The following is an 18,378-nucleotide window of genomic DNA, read 5'->3' as shown; positions in this document are numbered from 1 at the left end:
CCCTTTTCATACCAAAGATGATTAGTATAGACTAAATAAAGGTATGAGTGTCCTTAAATCACGGAAAATGGAAGTTCTGAGTCCCAGAGGGCACCATCCTTAGGACACTGTTTACTGTGGCTGACAGGAAGTAGAGAACCCCTCGCCAGGAGAAGAATAAAAGGAGACATGACTTAATTCTGTGTGATTCCACGGATTCTTAGTTTATTCTTCCATCTCAGCACAAGACAAAACAATACTCCTTTGAAGAGTTCTTTTTATTTACTCCCCTCACTTAGAGCTATGTGTACCATAATATGACCAGTTCCTCTCAGGGTAAATGTCTGTATTTTACAGATTCCAAAAAAACCTACAACTCAACCCAACACATAAATGTTCTTAGAAGCAGAAGTACCCTGAGTTTTACAAAATAGAAAAATGGAAAGAACCTTCCTGGGAGGCTTGGTTGTGTGTTCACTCTCAGTTGACTCAAGTTGACTGTTCAGCAATAGAAGATCTTAGGAGGAACCTTCTAGAAATAGGTTTCTGCTTCACTTATATGGTCTAACGACCAACAAATATAACTCCATCCAGGAATAAGACATTTTATTTTTTTTTAATTTTACCAATAACTCATCTTTGTTTTCATGTCTCTGAGTTTTACCAACTTAGAGCACAAGCATAGAAAATATTCAGAGGTTAAAAAACAATCTTAACATCTATGGTGGTAGCAGAAAGGACTGTTAACTGAAGGAAAACTTAAAAATCACCTGACCTATCTGTAACAATATCCTGGAACTGTGAAACTTATTTTGCCAAATTTCATAAAGTAATGATGGAAAGAAAGGCTACTTCGTTGAAAAACAATTCATAAGGAGAGCTCAGAACAAACCAAAAAAAGGAAATTAATCATATTATTTTTCTCACTTTCTAGTGATTGTTGCAGATGTTTTCACAAGTCTCAGGACATCTGCTGTTCATCAATTCTAACAAATACATGGTGTCACTGTGAAGCCAAAACATTACTCTTGTATTTACAATCTGGAGGTTTCCTACGTCTTTTTTTTTCTCATGCCTTGCTTCTATAATTTACAGTCCTCAAGGAATTAGTTATTCTAGGCAATTTTTGTTCTGCCATAATAAAGATGGACTCTCTTAAAGACATCAAAGATGGAGAAATCCATGCCCTTTAATGAGCAAAAGAAGAAGAGGATAATCTGTTTTTATTAAACATCTCCTTTGTCTGCTTTTTTATTTTGGCTTTTTAATCTGATATTTATTTCTCTGAAACAAATTAAGCATTTGGCAATTAAGGGGAACCACATAACCATTCATTACAGGAAGCAATTTAAGGACCAAGAATTATTTGTTAAATCAGTCAATTTATTAGCTATCAGACTCTTAGCAAAACTGCTTAGTATGGCTCTTTAATAATTCCATCTTTGCAATTGTTTAATATTCAGATATGAAAGAGCATTTTTTTCAGAAGATATTTTAGTTAGAAACAATTAAACTCACAGATACTGAAAATTATATTTGCAGATTTTCATAGGCACTTTATACTTAAATCCAAAACTTTAAAAATATTATTTAGGGACATGAGAAAATCTAAAACCAGGAAATAAAGCTCAACTTATAAACCAATACAGGTTTTGATACAAAAATATAAATACAAAAAAAGAAATCTTTACCTTCTCCTTATATGACTTAAGTATTAAAGAGAAAAGTCACAAGGAAAGAAACAGGTCTGTGTGTTGTATGTAAATACACTTGCAAATGTGTTCCTTCATTGTTTAAATCACCCATTATGAATAAGTGCTTTTGTTTTCCATGTTCCTGTGGGATATATCAGGTCAAATGTCAGGTCTGGCCTCAAAATGTCCTCTTAAAATCCTGTCTCTCCTTCCTCCAAAAGCAGGTGCATGAAATAAACCAGCAGGCAGTCAAAGTTGAAATTACATTTGTGTGTCCTAAATCATGACATTCAGTCTTGAAGAGAAAGAAGAAAGCACAGATGTCTTTTCACCAAAGGACCTATCTCTATGGAAAAAAACTGGGGGGAGGAGGGACAGGAAATCACAGAGACACGCCACATTCCTGTTTGTTCCAACTGAGCACTTCCACAGACCTTCTTTGTATCAGACAGAATGGAGACCAGACTCTCCCACGTGTTCAGGCCAAGATTAATGCTGCAAATTCTCAGCAGTTCTGTTTACCCTGCTCTCCTTAAATGACCAAAATATTAACATCATTTTATATCTGATCATTATGAATCTCATGTCCTGGGTAAGTAAGGAAAAGTTTTAGAATATTAAGAAAGGGAGAGGGAAACCCTGCTGAGATATGCATGTGGGACCCTTTGGGCCATCTCTTTGAATATACTGTCCAGTACTGTGGTCTTCCCATACAAGTAAGCTCAGCAATTTCCCTAGAAGTTAACATTTGAACAACTTTTAAAGGAAACTATTTAGATATACAATAATGTTATTTGAACACTAAGATTCAATTGTGTTATGCAGCTGCATTTTATCTTCAAATGTAAAATCTGGGATATTTCCCAAATTATGTTGCTGATTTGTGTTTTATTTTAGTTAGTTATGTTTCAAATTTTTTTAGCTTTTGGAAAAATACAGAAAAATGAAATGAAAGTAAAACAGAGAACAAAATGAAAATAAAATTCATGGATAACCCATCTTTTTTTTAAAGAATACAATCTCAAAGGGCAAGTCCCACAACTACCTCTATCCCATCCTACAAAGTTGTGGTACTAACATTTGATTCTTAACTTTACAGATTTATTTCTTGACTATGAAGTGTTAAGTTACTAGTGCTAAGTCCCCACATCAACAAACCATGTCATATAATCATATGTTAATACCTAACCTAATTTCAGTTTCAAAGTCCCCCAGGAATGTAATCTTAACCAGTCAGCCTTGAATTTCCTGGTCAGCCGTAGTGAGGCAATTACCTGATAGACCCCTTCCTCTTCCCAAAGAAAGTTGAGGTAATCCACCTTTTCCTTATCCCTGCTCCTTTCTGCCAAAAAAGTCTTTGCATTTTGTACAGCTCCTCCGACCTTCTTTCTGTTGGCTAGATGGGATGCTGCCTGATTCATGAATCACTGAATAAAACCAATTTGATCTTTAAATTTACTCAGTTGAATTTTATTTTCTAACAAAGGATGTATGTATGCCTATATCGAGTAACAAAATATCCTAAACATATTCTCATAGAAAAATATATGCCTCATTTAACAGCTAATTACATTAGTGTTCTAAACATTCTCCTATTGATCGCTTGATTCCAAATTTTCTATTAAAAACACTGTGTTTATAGACATAATCTCTGGATATAGTTGCATATTATTCTAGGATCAAATCCAGTAACAAAGAAAATGCTGTGTCAAAGCGTTTGTGCATTTGGATATTTTAAGGTTTTCCCTAAATTTCCTCAATCACTGCCAGCAAGGGTACATGAGAATAGCTCCTTTTCCCCCATACTTATAATTGGATATTACCAATCTTTATAATTTATACTAAAACAGATAGAAGAGAGTTTTGTTTTATTTCAAGTATAAGTTAATTTGTTTGCTTGATTTTCTTTTTACTTAGTGAAATGTAACATTTAATCATATGAAGAACAGCCTTTTTATTTTCTTTTCTGTGGGTTGTTCAAATTTTGTATCTTATTTCTAATGGCCTTTCTAGTATTGTTTTATAAGCAGTGTTTGTATATTATGAGACATAACTTGACTTAATAAAGATGTAAATAATTTTGAGTCTGTTCTTTTTCTTTTAAATTTATGTATATTTATCATTCAATAATAAATTGGCAATGATAAAGTGACCCAAAAAATTACAATTCAATGTCTTTAAACATATAGATAGCCTGAGTTTTTGGTTTTATATCTTATTTAAGAAAGCCATCCTTAAAAAAAGAGTACCCAGTAACGCCCCCTTTTCCATGGTTTCATTTTCCAGTTTTGGTTACCTGTGATCAACCTCAGTCTGAAAGCAGATGATTCTCCTTCTGACATGTCATCAAAAGGTCAAAAATAGTCCAATGCTATGTCACAATGCCTACGTCGTTCACCTCACTTCATCTCATCACATAATCACAAGAAGGGTGAGTACGGTACAATAAAATATTTTGCGAGAGAGAGCAAGACCACATTCACATAATTTTTATTACAGTATATTGTACATTTTTTCTATTTGATTAGTAGTTATTGTTGATCTCTTGTGTCTAATTTATATATTAAACTTTATCACAGGTATATGTATATATATATCTATATTGGTAAAACATAGTATATTATAAGGTAATGTATTATCTGTGGTGTGAGGCATTGACTGAGGGGTCTAGGAAAGTATCCCCCTCAGATAAGAGGGAACTACTGTAAAATATTCTCCCATTTTTTTTTTTAAGTTTAGGTCTTTTATTTATCTGGTGTATCTGTGTGTGTGTGTGTGTGTGTGTGTGTGTGTGTGTGTGTGTGTGTGTGTAAGGAGTTAGGCATCTAAATCTACTTTATTTCAAGTATGTTACCAGTTGAAGTGGATTTTAGAGAATGAGAAACATTTGATAAGACAAGTACTCCCCTATTATTTTCCACTTTTGAAATAAACTTTTAATCCACCTCTCAAGGTCCTACCCTCCAAACATACACAAAAGCACACACACCACCCTATAAATGAAATTCTAAATGCAAAAAAACATGTTTATATCAAATGAAAATGAATTGATCAATTTACTCCCGTTAAAGATTGTGGTAGGTTTCACTATTAACTAACTTTTATTTTACTAAAATTATTATATAGACTGTCAATTATGTGTCAATAAGAAATATTAGAGTATACAAGTGGGTGTCTCTGGTATCAGAAACAGGAAAAGGCAGCTTAGGGCCTTTAAAATGGAAGTAGTGCAGAAAAAGTTAGGTGGTATGTATGCAGCATTGACTATCAACCCCATGACTTAAAAGTATGACCCCTAAAGGGTTTCCTGTGTAATAATTAGGTAGAAAATGCAACTACTTACAGCTAAAAGAAAGAGTGGGAAAATTACAGGGACTAAGTTACAGCTGTGGTGAGTTAATAACACTCTTAGTCAATTGTTACTGATAGTTGCTTTCCGTTTGTGAGTAACAAAACCCCCACGGGGTTCTGTTGTCTCTCACATCCATCTAGTGGCAGTTCACATGGAAATAAGCACCACCTGGCTTGTAAAGTCTCCTGCCACTGGCCCAGGATCCCGCAAAAAACCTCCATTCAGTTCATTCTGCTGCTTGCTAGTCCCAGCTTCTACACACAGCAGCAAGTGTTAGACTAATCTTTCAAACAACTGGTATAGATTTTAACTCCTTATTACTCACTATGGTGATTTAGGCACTTAGCTTCTGTTTTCAGGATTTGAAAGAGTGAGAAAAGATTTGACTACAGAAAGATACACCCAACATTAGAGAAGCTTGCAGAACCCACTTATGCCCTCGAGGCTAGTGGGTTTGCAAGTAAAGTACCTGTTTGATCCCTAAAAAAACCCTCTATTTACATAACTAATTTCCATATGACACAGAGTTATCTGTTTTGTGTGATTTTCACAAGGGATTATGTTTGAATGCCACTCTAAGATCTACTTACTTCTTAAATTACCCAGTATTTTCTTCTCCACTAAAGCTGGTCAGGCAGACACTGTTGAAGTCACCATAACAGAATGTTTCATTCAATGCTGTCCTGATTTTTGAGAAATCTAAAAGAAATTTAAACACTTGCAAAAATTAAAATCCTATATTGATTTTCATTGAAAAGTCTTGTATTGCTTTTATATTCCTTAATTTAAAAAAAAACCCTGTTATATCTACACAATGGAATATTCCTTGGTGAAAAAATAAAACAAGAAATGAGCTGTCAAGCCCTGAGAATGCATATTACTAAGAGAAAGAAGCCAATCTGAAAAGACTACATATAGTATGGTTCCACCTATATCTGGAAGAGGCAAACTATAAAAATAGTAAAATGATCAGTGGTTGCCAGGAGTTCAGGGGTAAGAAGAAAGATGAAAAGGTAGAACACATGAGATTTTAGGGCAATGAAATTATTCTGTCCGATACTGTAATGATGGGTATAGGACCTTATTCATTTGCCAAAAATACAACACAAACTGAACTCCTAGGTAAATATGAACTTCAGTCAATCACAATCTATCAATATTGGATCTTATTTTTTAACAAATGTGCTCCACTAGCACAGGATGTTAATAATAAGGGAAACTGTGTGTGTGTGTGTGTGTGTGTGTGTGTGTGTGTGTGTGTGTGTGTGTGTGTGTGTGTGTGTTGAGCGGAGTGGGGAGCAGTATGGGAACTCTCTGTGCTTTTGGCCCAATTTTTCTGTAAACCTAAAACTGCTCTAAAAAATAAACTCTATTAATTGAAAAACACACACAGAAAGGCAGCTTGAAGGCAAAGTGCAGCATTCCCTCATGCACATTGATCCTCAGAATCTGTGATAAATTCATAACCATATTTAGAATTCTCCTACTGAATGAAGTGGCAATTGATTTTCTATCAAGTTTGCTACAGTAACATATTAAATAATTTCCTTTTGGGTTCTGTTTTGAAAAAAGGATAAGTGGAAGAAAATTACATCTAACTCAATTCACAGAACTGGTCAAAGGTTGGGAAGGTATATGGGGGCAGGAGCAGGGAAGAGGTTGTGCCTGAGAAAAGGGGCCTTGGGTTGCACTCTGGTTGTTTCTCTTTTCAGAGTTTCAGTCTTGTTGGCATCAACTTAGTTCAATTTATAATATACATATTAAACCAGATTGTCCAGTTTGAAGTCTACTAGGTGCAGCCAAAACACATTAGGCAGACTGCATGTCAGTAATCTCTGCCTCTCAAGTGCTAGTGCTGAAATCTGGATGGTAAAGACTAGTCTCAGGCATGTCTGAACTGGTGTCAGGAAAATGGATCAGGATCCCAGAATGCATCTTTATATAAATAAACATGGCAATAGATGTGAGTCAGAGATAAGATACTAGGAGATGAAGTGCAGCACAACTTGCATTTCATTTGAGAGAGCTGTCAAGCTGTGAATTGAGTCTATGCAGGGCTGAGATGTATGTTCCCAAAAATATCCCCTGCTCTAAACCACTCAATACTACTGAGGAAAACCTTCCCATACATTCTGGAATGGCTCATTTTAAAAATACATTTTCCCATTCATGCAGCTTCTCTATGATAATATGCCATTTTACAGAGGTGTTTGTCTTTGTACTGCCACCGTGTGTATAATTTCTCAGCTGGAGTAACAAAACAGACAGTGTTTGTAAAAGTAACAGAGAATACTTTACTATTTTTCTTTGCTGAGGATCCATTTTTATTTAATTCCTATAGTATTTTGCTCTCTTATCTAAGTTAATTTTAAAATATGAAATCATTTTGCAAATGTTAGAATTGTGCAGTCATAGCCCTTGGAACCTGTGCTTCAGGGGGATGAAAACTAAAATGACCGGATATTGTCTTCACTGTAATACCAATGACACTGAGTTTTCTGTCAAATGACTTGAACAACCTCTTTTGGATTGTAATCTCAGGGTAGCTATTTTTTTCTAACAATTGCAGACTTAGGTGCTACAGAAATATATTAGGCCAAGTGTACTCTGTGACAATCATATACAAAAGGAGTAACACATACTTCCAGGGGCACTTAGATTTTTTTCAGTCATATTCAGGGTGCACTTAATTCTATAAATCATAAATGAAAAAAAAAATCTTAAAAAATTCTCCGCCGTTTAGTGCACAGATTGAGTTACTGTGAATGTCACCACTTCCTCTGAGTGAATCTTGCACTCGCAGCACTGCTGACGTTTGAGCCAATGACCCTGCTGTGGGGGGCGGGAGTCTCCTTTGCATGACAGGCTGTTTAGCAGCATCCTGGCCTCCACCCACTTGATGTCAGTGGCATCTTCCACTAGTTTGACAACCAAAAATGTCTGCAGACACTGCAGTATTTGCTCTGGGTGAAAAATCACCCGGATTAAGAACAACCGCTCTAAACCTTCCTCAAGTGCTTTTCCTCCAGAATCTGGTTTAACACATTTAGTGATAGGGAAATTTCTATAAGTGAGGGATTCACTTAAACCTTCATAATTTTGACTTGCACTCAAATCAAGGTGACTGAAATGTTTGAGTCACTGCCCTTCTTTATTCAAAATCCTCTATTTCCACCTAAAATCAAACCTCTCATTTTTCAAGAATCCAATCAAAGGTAGGATCATCATGAAGCCCTTCCTGACCTCTCCTGAAATGTAAGAGTGACCTTCTTTCCCAAGTGTCTCCCCTGAATTCTCTTCTCTCTTCTTTCCTTCCTTCTTTCTCCCTCTTTCCCTCCTTTTTTCCTTTCATTTGGATTCCCAGTTAGTTAATAAAAATTAATAAACTACTGCTATGCTCCAAGCACTCTTCTAAGTTCTGAAGTTAAACTATTCAATAAAAAAGACCAAAAATAAATCTCTCTCTTTCACAGTTTATTTTCTGTAGTGATGGCAGATAGAGAACAACAAACAATAAGATGGTGATAAAATCTATGAAAAAATTAGTTTGAAAGAGAGAACTGAAGTTTTATGGAGAATCATCGAGGTCTCATTGAGCAGGTGCTGCTTTTGAGATGGGATGAGTAACGAGGTGATCTGAGGGGAAGAATGCCAGCCTGAAGGAGTAGCAAGTATAATTGAAAGGTTTCACTGTGTGTTACTTGATACACACATTAGGAGAGACAAAATGATTAGTTTTGGTTATTCACATACTTCTTGGAATAGACTCAGTGCTTAATATATATTTTTCAATGAATACAGGCATTTCTAATTTCCTGTTCTAAATATAAATATCCTAACTTCAAGAGTTGGAAGGTTTTCCTCAGGTCAGACTGCTTTCATTTGTACTGTACTGAGTATGTATTAACATATGCTATGGAATTCTTAAGCTATCAATCTATGACTATCTCCCTATGTATTTATCTTTCATCATCTGTCTACCAAATTTATCTCTATAATCAAAGCAAATGTACATATAACACATCAAAATGGCATTCAGTAGAATTTTGGTACTAAATTTGAGGGGGAGTGGGAGTTGTTTTTTTCCACCAAAAGCTCTCAGTGAAGCGTTACCATGTGTGGTCTTTTGTCTCGCCCAAGTTTCTCTCCCTTTTGGGGCTGCTCAGTCCTGCTGAGAGACTTCAGATCTTACCTATTAGAGCTCAGGTTGGCCTGGTTTGGACTCTTTCTTCTTGGTACTCAGGGATTACAAATATTTGTGAAAAATCTTCAACCTGTGCATCTGTGACTAGTTCACTCTGGAGATTAGCAATCTTGCTGTGTGATTCACTCTCTATGTGGTCACCATGAAAATCCTTTTTCCTCCCTGAGACTGGTTTTCCTTTCTCCTGTGGTCTTGTGAGAGACTCTCCTGCTTTCAGTGCTCTGTCTTGTGTATCACTGTTGTCCATCCACTTGTTCCACGGTAATGTGAGGATTGTCACATACTGTGCCTTATTGTCAGGCAGAGGAAATTCCTAGTTGATGACTGAGATGGAGACAGTAACTCCATCCTATGCAACACAATATCCACCCTCCCCTGCTGCAGCAACCTAAGGGTTTAGAATCCTAGCAGGAAACTGATGCCACATTGCCTGGAATACATTATAATGATTGTAATAAAGGAAATATTTGTGAAGAGATGGTCAGAGAGTAAGGGTATAACAAAGAGGGGTGTAATATCAAAGGACCAATGACATGGGCCAGGTAGACCTGAGGAGTAAGAGGAGAGAGCAGATACTATAATTTGGAGAGGTCTTACTCACAGGGCTGCAGGCTTCAGTCATACAGTCAGCCTGTGGAAATGACCTACAGGGAGGAAGCAGGAAGAATATATACTCCAACCTCACTCTTCATCCCTCCCTCCCTCCTGCATCTGCTCTAAGATCAAGGTTGTGAGAGAAATTAAAGACACCAATAAATGGAAATACATCACATGCTCATGGATAGGAAGAATTAATATTGTCAAAATGGCCACCCTGCCTAAAGCAATCTACAGATTCAATGCAATCCCTATCAAAATGCCAGCAGCATTCTTCAATGAACTAGAAGAAATAGTTCTAAAATTCATATGGAACCACAAAAGACCCTGAATAGCTAAAGCAATCCTGAGAAGAAAGAACAAAGTTGGGGAGATTACACTCCCTAACTTCAAACTCTACTACAAAGCCAGAATAATCGAAACAATTTGGTACTGGCACAAGAACAGACCTATAGATCAATGGAACAGAGTAGAGAGCCCAGATACAAACCCACACATATATGGCCAATTAATATACAATCAAGGAGCCCTGGATATACAATAGGGAAATGCCAACAAATGGTGTTGGCAAAACTGGACAGCTACATGCAAGAGAATGAAACTGAATTATTGTCTAACTTCATACACAACAGCAAACTCAAAATGGATCAAAGACCTGAATGTAATTCATGAAACCATAAAACTCTTAGAAGAAAATATGGGAAAAAAATCACTTGAATATAAATATAAGCAACTTTTTTCTGAACACATCTCCTTGGGCAGGGGAAACAAAAGCAAAAATGAACAAATGAACTAAACTAAAAAGCTTCTGGACAGCAAAGGACACCATCAGTAGAACAAAAAGGCATCCTACAGTATGGGAGAATATATGCACAAATGACATATTCAACAGAGGTTTAACATGCAAAATATATAAAGAGCTCACACACCTCAACACCCAAAAATTAAATAACCTGATTAAAAAATGGCTGTAGGATCTGAACAGGCACTTCTCCAAAGAAGAAATTTGGATGGCCAACAAGCACATGAAAAGATGCTCCACATCACTAATCATCAAGGAAATGCAAATTAAAACCACAATAAGATCTCACCTCACACCCATTAGGATGACCAACATCCAAAAGACAAGGAACAACAAATGCTGGTGAGGATGCAGAGAAAGGGGAACCCTCCTACACTGCTGGTAGGAATGTAAACTAGTTCAACCATTGCAGAAAGCATTATGGAAGTTCTTCAAAAAACTAAAAATAGAAATACCATTTGACCCAGGAATTCCACTCATAGGAATTTACCTTAAGAAACCAAGATCCCAGATTCAAAAAGACATATGCACCCCTATGTTTATCACAGCACTATTTACAATAGCCAAGATATGAAGCAACGTAAGTGTCCATCAATAGATGAATGGATAAAGAAGAAGTGGTATATATACACAATGGAATATTATTTATCCATAAGAAGAAAACAAATCCTACCATTTGAGCAACATGGATGGAGCTAGTAGAGGGTATTATGCTCAGTGAAATAAGCCAGGCAGAGAAAGATGAGTACAAAATGATTTCACTCATTTGTGGAGTATAACAACAGAGCAAAATGGAAGGAAAAAAACAACATCAGCAGACTCATAGACTCTAAGAAGGGATCAGTGGTTACCAAAGGGAAGGTGTTGGAGAGGGTGCAAGGGGGGGAGGGAGAAGGGGATTAAGGGTACTAAATTGGCACTCATAACATAGGTCACAGGGAAGGCAGTACACTATGGAGAAGACAAGTAATGACTCTATAGCATCTTACTATGCTGATAGACAGTGACTGCAATGGGGTTGGTGGGGGACATGATAACATGGGTAAATGTTAAAACCACATGCTTTTCATGTGAAAATTTCAAAATATCGTTGATACCTTAGTTAAGAAAAAATAATAGATCAATGTTGCCTACTGATGCAGTCCACAGAGACCGCACCCACCAGAGTTTATAGAGAAGAATGGAGTGTGAGAAGCAAATGGAAGATATTCAGCATACATTGTTCCAGTATTTCACCCCCATTATCATTTGGTCAACATTCACATCTCACAGATGGATTTTCCCAATTCAAAACACTCCTAAAATAGTGATATTATCAACTGCTGCAACCAATTAGAATCTTACTAATTAGTCATTTAGCCAGGAAAAAAAATCTCCAGACATATGAAGAAACTGAATGCTTGCCCACAGTGCCAGATCTGAAACAAGAAGCCAGACCTCCTAAAATGCAATCCAATGTAAAATGTTTTCATTTTAGAAGGAAACAGAAATCTAAAATGGCGAATGCAATTTAGGCCTTCTTACATTATGTGATATGTATGTCTGTGTGTGTCTGTCTGTTTCAGTAGGTAGATAGATGTAGACATTTACCAAACGTAGAGTGGTCAGAAAGCATAGATGACATGTCAGTAGGTGCCCCTGAGATGCACAGACAGATTTTCAAAAGTTAAGTCCAGTTCCATTTAATTCACCACAGGCATTGGACTTAGAATATCATATGTTGAATTCAGCAAATAAACTGTTGAATATTTTTATATTTCAAATTCAATACATGCTTCTAATAATGTTCTCTCCTTTGTAACACTTAAAGCAGTATTAGTCCATCCTTATGTCTCTCCTATCAAAAAATTTGATTTGACTATAATTGCATATTGCCTTTAGAAGTCTGAATTGTTTGCACAATTGCAATAATGTTTTATTTATTTGCTGTTATCAGAGAATAGTTGTTACAATATCAATACATTTTTTGAAAGTATAAAAATTACCATATTAAGCAACATGCTCTTATAAGATTAAGTGCTTGAGGTGAGAACATTTATGAACTGTGCTAAAGCTTAGAAAACATTTTAAATGATGTAAACTTTACTTGGCAATACATAGTTGTTACTATAAAAATGTTATTAAACTAAACTCTGATCAGATTCCCCTTGAAGCAGAAGGAGAAGGGCTATTTGTTTCTACATGAAATAATTCCAAGATATTGGGCTTTTTAAGTTTTTATATCTACTTTCAGTAGATGTTTGATCTTCTTACATGCTTCCAGGCCACTAGCTATCAAATCTTATTGTCAAGCTATCTGATTCACGTGTCACCTTCTTTACAAATTAATCCAATCATGCATTCATACATCGACAATATGTATTGAATATCTTCTAAGGAAACTTCAAGGAGACAAATTAAGTCAATATAAGTGAGTTTCTAGCAAAATAATATAGCATCAAAATAAACTGCCTCAAAAATACAGTGAATTTACCATGATTGGATGTGCAGATATGCTGAATGACCATCAGAAGCAATGTCAGAGAGATTTTAGTATCACAAGGGCATGTTATCAGAAAAGCAGATATGAGGTGTTTTCCAAACATCAGATGCTATAATTGTCACAGATCTACCCTCTCTTACTGCCATGGATTTAACTCACTTTACTATCCTTTACACTGGAATTAACAATGCCTAAAACTATGAAATTGCTTATTTCTTAGTTTTCAGCTATTTCAGGGAGTAATGGTTCACAACACTTCAGAAATGAAGTGATAATATGTTATTCCTTCAATAAATATTTCATATTCCTTTTACTCTGCTAATAATTCTTAGTTTACTCGATATTCAATATCATAAAAAACAATAGGAATAATCTTTTTGTTTTATTGAAAATTAAGTTGAACTCTCTAAAAATCCCACAGTCAAATCATAGCTCAGCACCACCATAAAGCTTTGACTGACTATCTAGAAGTTAACTGACCTCCTTTTTTTTCTGCTTTTTGAAAGATACAACTTCCGTTCCCACAAAGTTTCCTTATTTAATAGCCTGTTGAGGATAATGGATATGTGACTAGCACTGAGTGAGAATAGGGCATCATGTAAAACAGAGCTTTACTTGCCATGAGAAGTATGAAACCATGTGCTAGACTCAGAATAGGATCATTCGCTCCACAGTATTTATGGAGCACCGTCTTGGTCCAGGCACTCTTCTAGCATAGGGAATGCATCTGGGAACAAAACAGGCAAAAATCCCTGCCCTAAAGGAGACTAGATTTTAGTTGGGAAGAGCAGAAATTAAACAAGATAATTGGTTTTTTTTACATTAGTATGTGTTAAATAATAGTAAGTGCTAGAGACAATAACATAGAGCAGAGGAAGAGGACAGGTGTATGTCTATGTGTGTATGTTCAGGGGATGCCAAAATTGTAGTTATGCTGGCCAGGGTATATCTCACCAAAAGAGTGGCTTTCGAGTGAAGACTGATCTAATAAAGGATTAGCTCTGTGGATATCCAGGGGAAGAGTATATGATGCATAAAGAAGACTAAATGTGAAGTGAGACAGGCCTGCCCACCAGCATTTTTGAGGGAGAGGCAGGAGGCCAGTATAGTTAAAGCACAGGAAGTGAGGGAGTATGGTAGGACATGTGGTTGGATCACATAAGGCTTCATAGGTCACAGTATGAACATTTGCTTTTACACAACATGAGATAAGAAACCACTGGAGGCTTCTGAGTGAAGAAAAGGCATGATCTGGCTTATATTTTTACAAGATCACTCTGGCTGCTTGTTGAGAGCAGAGTAAAGGCGAATGAGATGGAAGAAAGAACACTAGGTAATAGATACAGAAATGTAGTAATGACTCATGGGCAGGATAATGATACTTGGACCAGGGGGAATCGTAGTGGAGGTGGTGAGTAGTGGTTGAATTATTGCAGACATATTTTAAAGGCATTGCTGACAGATCCAATGTGAAGAATGACTGCTAAAGAGAGTCAAAGATGACTCCAAGTTTTTTGGCAGGAGCAAGTATAAGAATGAAGTTGCCATTAACTGAGACTACACTGGGACCTAAAACTTAATTTAGCTGACACTGGATTGTCAACCACCTGTCCAGGCCCCAGGTCCCTCAAACAGATCTAAAATATATGTCAGAATATTTTAATTTATTAAAAAATTATAAAATAGACCTCATGTAATATAACAGAAGGTACATATTCAACAGGAGAAAAAGAGAAGATAATGGCAACAGGGAGGTTTTTAATTTGGCTAATGATTTATCGCAAGATATAATTCTGAAAATTGCCACAGATTAAAACACTTGGTTAAAATTAGCTATTTTATTTCCAATTTTTCCCCACTGATTGGATATTTTTCTACTGTCCACTTCCTAGCATTCCCATAATTCTACCTAGCAACTATTAACAAAATATACTTCACTAAATCTTTGCATATGATCTAGACCATGGTGTGCAAAGAAAAAGTATCCTATTGTGTAACTCTTGGCCCACACTAAAGGTTTACTCTGAGGAGATCTCATAACCTAATAAAATCACTTTTCTTTCCTCCTCTCTCTTTTTCTTTTTTTTTTGGTTCTCTCTCTTTTTTTAAAGTAAAGTATACACATACAATATTATATTAGTTTTCAGATGTACAGCATATGCATTTGGTATTTATATACATTGGGAAATGATCACCACAATAAGTCTAAAACACTTTTCCGAACACTGGCAACACTGAGATGTAGGCCTCTTCTCCATTGTAGGAGATACGCTGTCTTCTTTTCACTGCTTCTTCCTACTTAACACGCTGCTAGTTATTAATGACACACGGGATCACGGTTGACCTCTCTCCACCTTCTCCAGCAGATGTAGCCAGACTACGACAAAAACAAATATCAAACACAGAGGTATAATTCTATTTTGCATACAAAACAGCTGGGTATTAACTACTTCAAAAGATTCTGGGTATTAACTACTTCAAAAGAAACTCCTCTCTGAAATAAATTGCCTACATGTGTTATGATTGGTGAAGTGGTAGTGCTGCTCTAAATGAGATTAATTTCTAATTGCATCCTTCCTTCATAACTTTCTCCACCAACTGCTTGGGGCCTGAAGCTTTCTGTTTGTTAGTTTTAGTACCTCTTCATTTATTTTATTTCTTAAGTTTCACTCCTATGACCAAAATGCCTCTGTGTCGTTTAAGGTTAAAATTGATCCACTTTTTCTACCTTTGCAACCATGTTTCATAAAAACACCATATTGATATATCTCCGTGGGGGAGTTTAATCTGTTTTCTCCAAATGAAAGTGAAAATGGGAGATGGGAGATGTTGTGCCCACTGAATCTTCTTAGTTTCCTTCTGTCTCACTTGTCTTCACAATGTGAATCAAAAAGCTTTCCTGAAATAATAGTTCCTATCTATGTCCCTGAGTGAACAGACCCCAAAGAGAATATTCAGTAAATATGCATTGGGCTTCCATTTGATGTGAGACATTACACTAGATACTAAGGTAAGTACTGAAAGGTTTTGAAATGCCGCTTGTCTTGAAACAACTTCAACCTGCTGGGAATTCTTAAAAAAAATAAGTCAACAATGACATTGCAAGGGAAGTCTGGGTGTAGGTGAAGTAAGATTAAGTCTAGACAGATCATAGCTTATTTAGAAAGCATTATAATATTTTATCCACTTTCAGATTTGATTTGTACAAAAGTATTTTGCTCTCATTAGAGTATATGTTCCTCTCTGAAACATAAAGACACTGAGTCACAGAAGAGTAAGTTATCTGCAGAGTGACTACTACTAGAAACTAGGTCTCCTAATTCTTAGTCTGTATGTTTTTTAGGGTAGGTGGATGAAGGATTCTCCCAGGACTCAAACCATCCATTTTATCTTCCCTCTATAAGTTTTTAGTTACTACTAGCATTTGAAACAACTTTGTATTAGTATCTCAATTCTGGTCCCCTGGAAAACAGACACTGAGGCAGATATTCACATGCAAATGCTTGATGGGGTGTGCCCTGGGAAGCAATACTTGTAAGGGAGTGAGAGAAACAAGAGTTGGCAGATGGAGAAGTTGAATTTACCTGCAGTTGCTGTGGGGAGTTTTGATGCTCCTTCTTTAAAGCTGTTCCCTGTCAAGGCAATGGGGTTGGGTCTCTATGCTACATCCTCTACCAGTCTGAATGTAAAGTGTTTTGTAGTGAGAGTGAGCCTTGGGCGAGGAAACTCCCTTCAGCTAGTGCAAGTCTCAGAGGGGTATTCAACTGTTACTTGAAAAGTGAGTGAACTTTCCAGAAATGGAAGTCTAGGTGGTGCATCATGATTTTCTTACAACTAGTCAAGAGAGGGTATGTTATGGTATAAAAGCAATAAGCTCAAAATACCATGATTTAACATGACATAGGATTATTTCTTGCTCATAGGAGATGCCCAGTGAACATCAGAGTTCTCCTGGGAAGGTGTTCTGAGGGCAGTGACTTAGTAATCTGCACTGCTCCTTCTCATGCTCAGCATTTCCATGGGTGGCCTCCACAGTTATGCAGGAACTTTACATTGCCTCAGTCTGAAAAGGACATAAGACTTCCACTCAGTTTCTGGGCCAATATTAGACACAAGGCTCTGCAAGAGGGCTGGGCAGTATGTGGTTCCTGTGCTCAGCAAGGGGAGAAACAGATAAGGAGAAAAACTAGAACTATCTCCATATACTCTCTTTGGGTAAATTAAAGTAAAAAATTAAAACAGCCAATCAATCAGTAAGTATTTATTGATCACATTTTTTATAACAGTGCTACATTTAGAGTTTTAATAAGTAATATAGCAGAACAACAAACCATTATAAATCTAAATGGGAGAAAAGATGATCAAATCAGATCACACCCCATCAAAAAAAAAAATAACAGAATGTTATTCAAGTCAATACATAGAATTCAACAGTGACTACTGACACTAAGTGCATTCATTCTAGGAGACTTCAACACACCACTAACTCCAAAGGACAAATTCACCGGACAGAAAATAAGTAAGGACACAGAAGCACTGAACAACACACTAGAACAGATGGACCTAATAGACATCTACACAACTCTACACCCAAAAGCAGCAGGATACACATTCTACTCAGTGCACAAGGAACATTTTCCAGAACAGAACACATCCTAGGCCACAGAAAGAACCTCAGTAAATTCAAAAAGACTGAAATTGTACCAACCAACTTCTCATATCACAAAGGTATAAAACTAGAAATAAATTGTACAAAGAAAACAAAAAGGCTCACAAACACATGGGGGTTTAACAACAGGCTCCTAAATAATAAATGTATCAATGACCAAATTAAAACAGAAATCAAGCAATATATGAAGACAAATGAAAACAACAGCACAATGCCCCAACATCTGTGGAATGCAGTGAAGGCAGTTCTAAGAGGAAAGTCTATAGCAATCCAGGCCTATTTAAAGAAGGAAGAACAATCCCAAATGAATAGTCTAAATTCACAATTATGGAAACTGAAAAAAGAAGAACAAATGAGGCCTGAAGTCAGTAGAAGGAGAGATATAATAAAGATCAGACAAGAAATAAATAAAATTGAGAGTAATAAAAAAATAGAAAAATTAATGAAATGAGCTGGTTCTTTGAGAAAATAAACAAAATAGATAAACCTCTAGCCAGACATATTAAGAAAAAAAGAGAATCTACACACATAAACAGAATCAAAATTAAGAAAGGAAAAAGGAAAAATCACAATGGACACCACAGAAATACAAAGAATTA

General features: G+C 36.2%; 1 long non-coding RNA gene across 2 annotated transcripts in view; it reads left to right on the top strand.

The window, feature by feature from the left end:
• The window catches only part of LOC118932334 (uncharacterized), a 925,389-nt gene extending 921,200 nt beyond the window's left edge, over nucleotides 1-4,189 (top strand). For both annotated transcript variants that reach the window (XR_008994104.1, XR_008994103.1), the window contains one exon: nucleotides 3,960-4,189. This is a non-coding gene — a long non-coding RNA (uncharacterized LOC118932334). The remainder of the gene's footprint in view (nucleotides 1-3,959) is intronic.
• The last annotated feature ends 14,189 nt before the right edge of the window (nucleotides 4,190-18,378 follow it).

The sequence above is a fragment of the Manis pentadactyla genome, chromosome 2, assembly GCF_030020395.1.
Source record: "Manis pentadactyla isolate mManPen7 chromosome 2, mManPen7.hap1, whole genome shotgun sequence".
NCBI classification, from domain to species: Eukaryota; Metazoa; Chordata; class Mammalia; order Pholidota; family Manidae; genus Manis; species Manis pentadactyla.
Note: the sequence above shows the minus strand (reverse complement) of the source record. Positions and strands in the feature narration are given on the sequence as shown.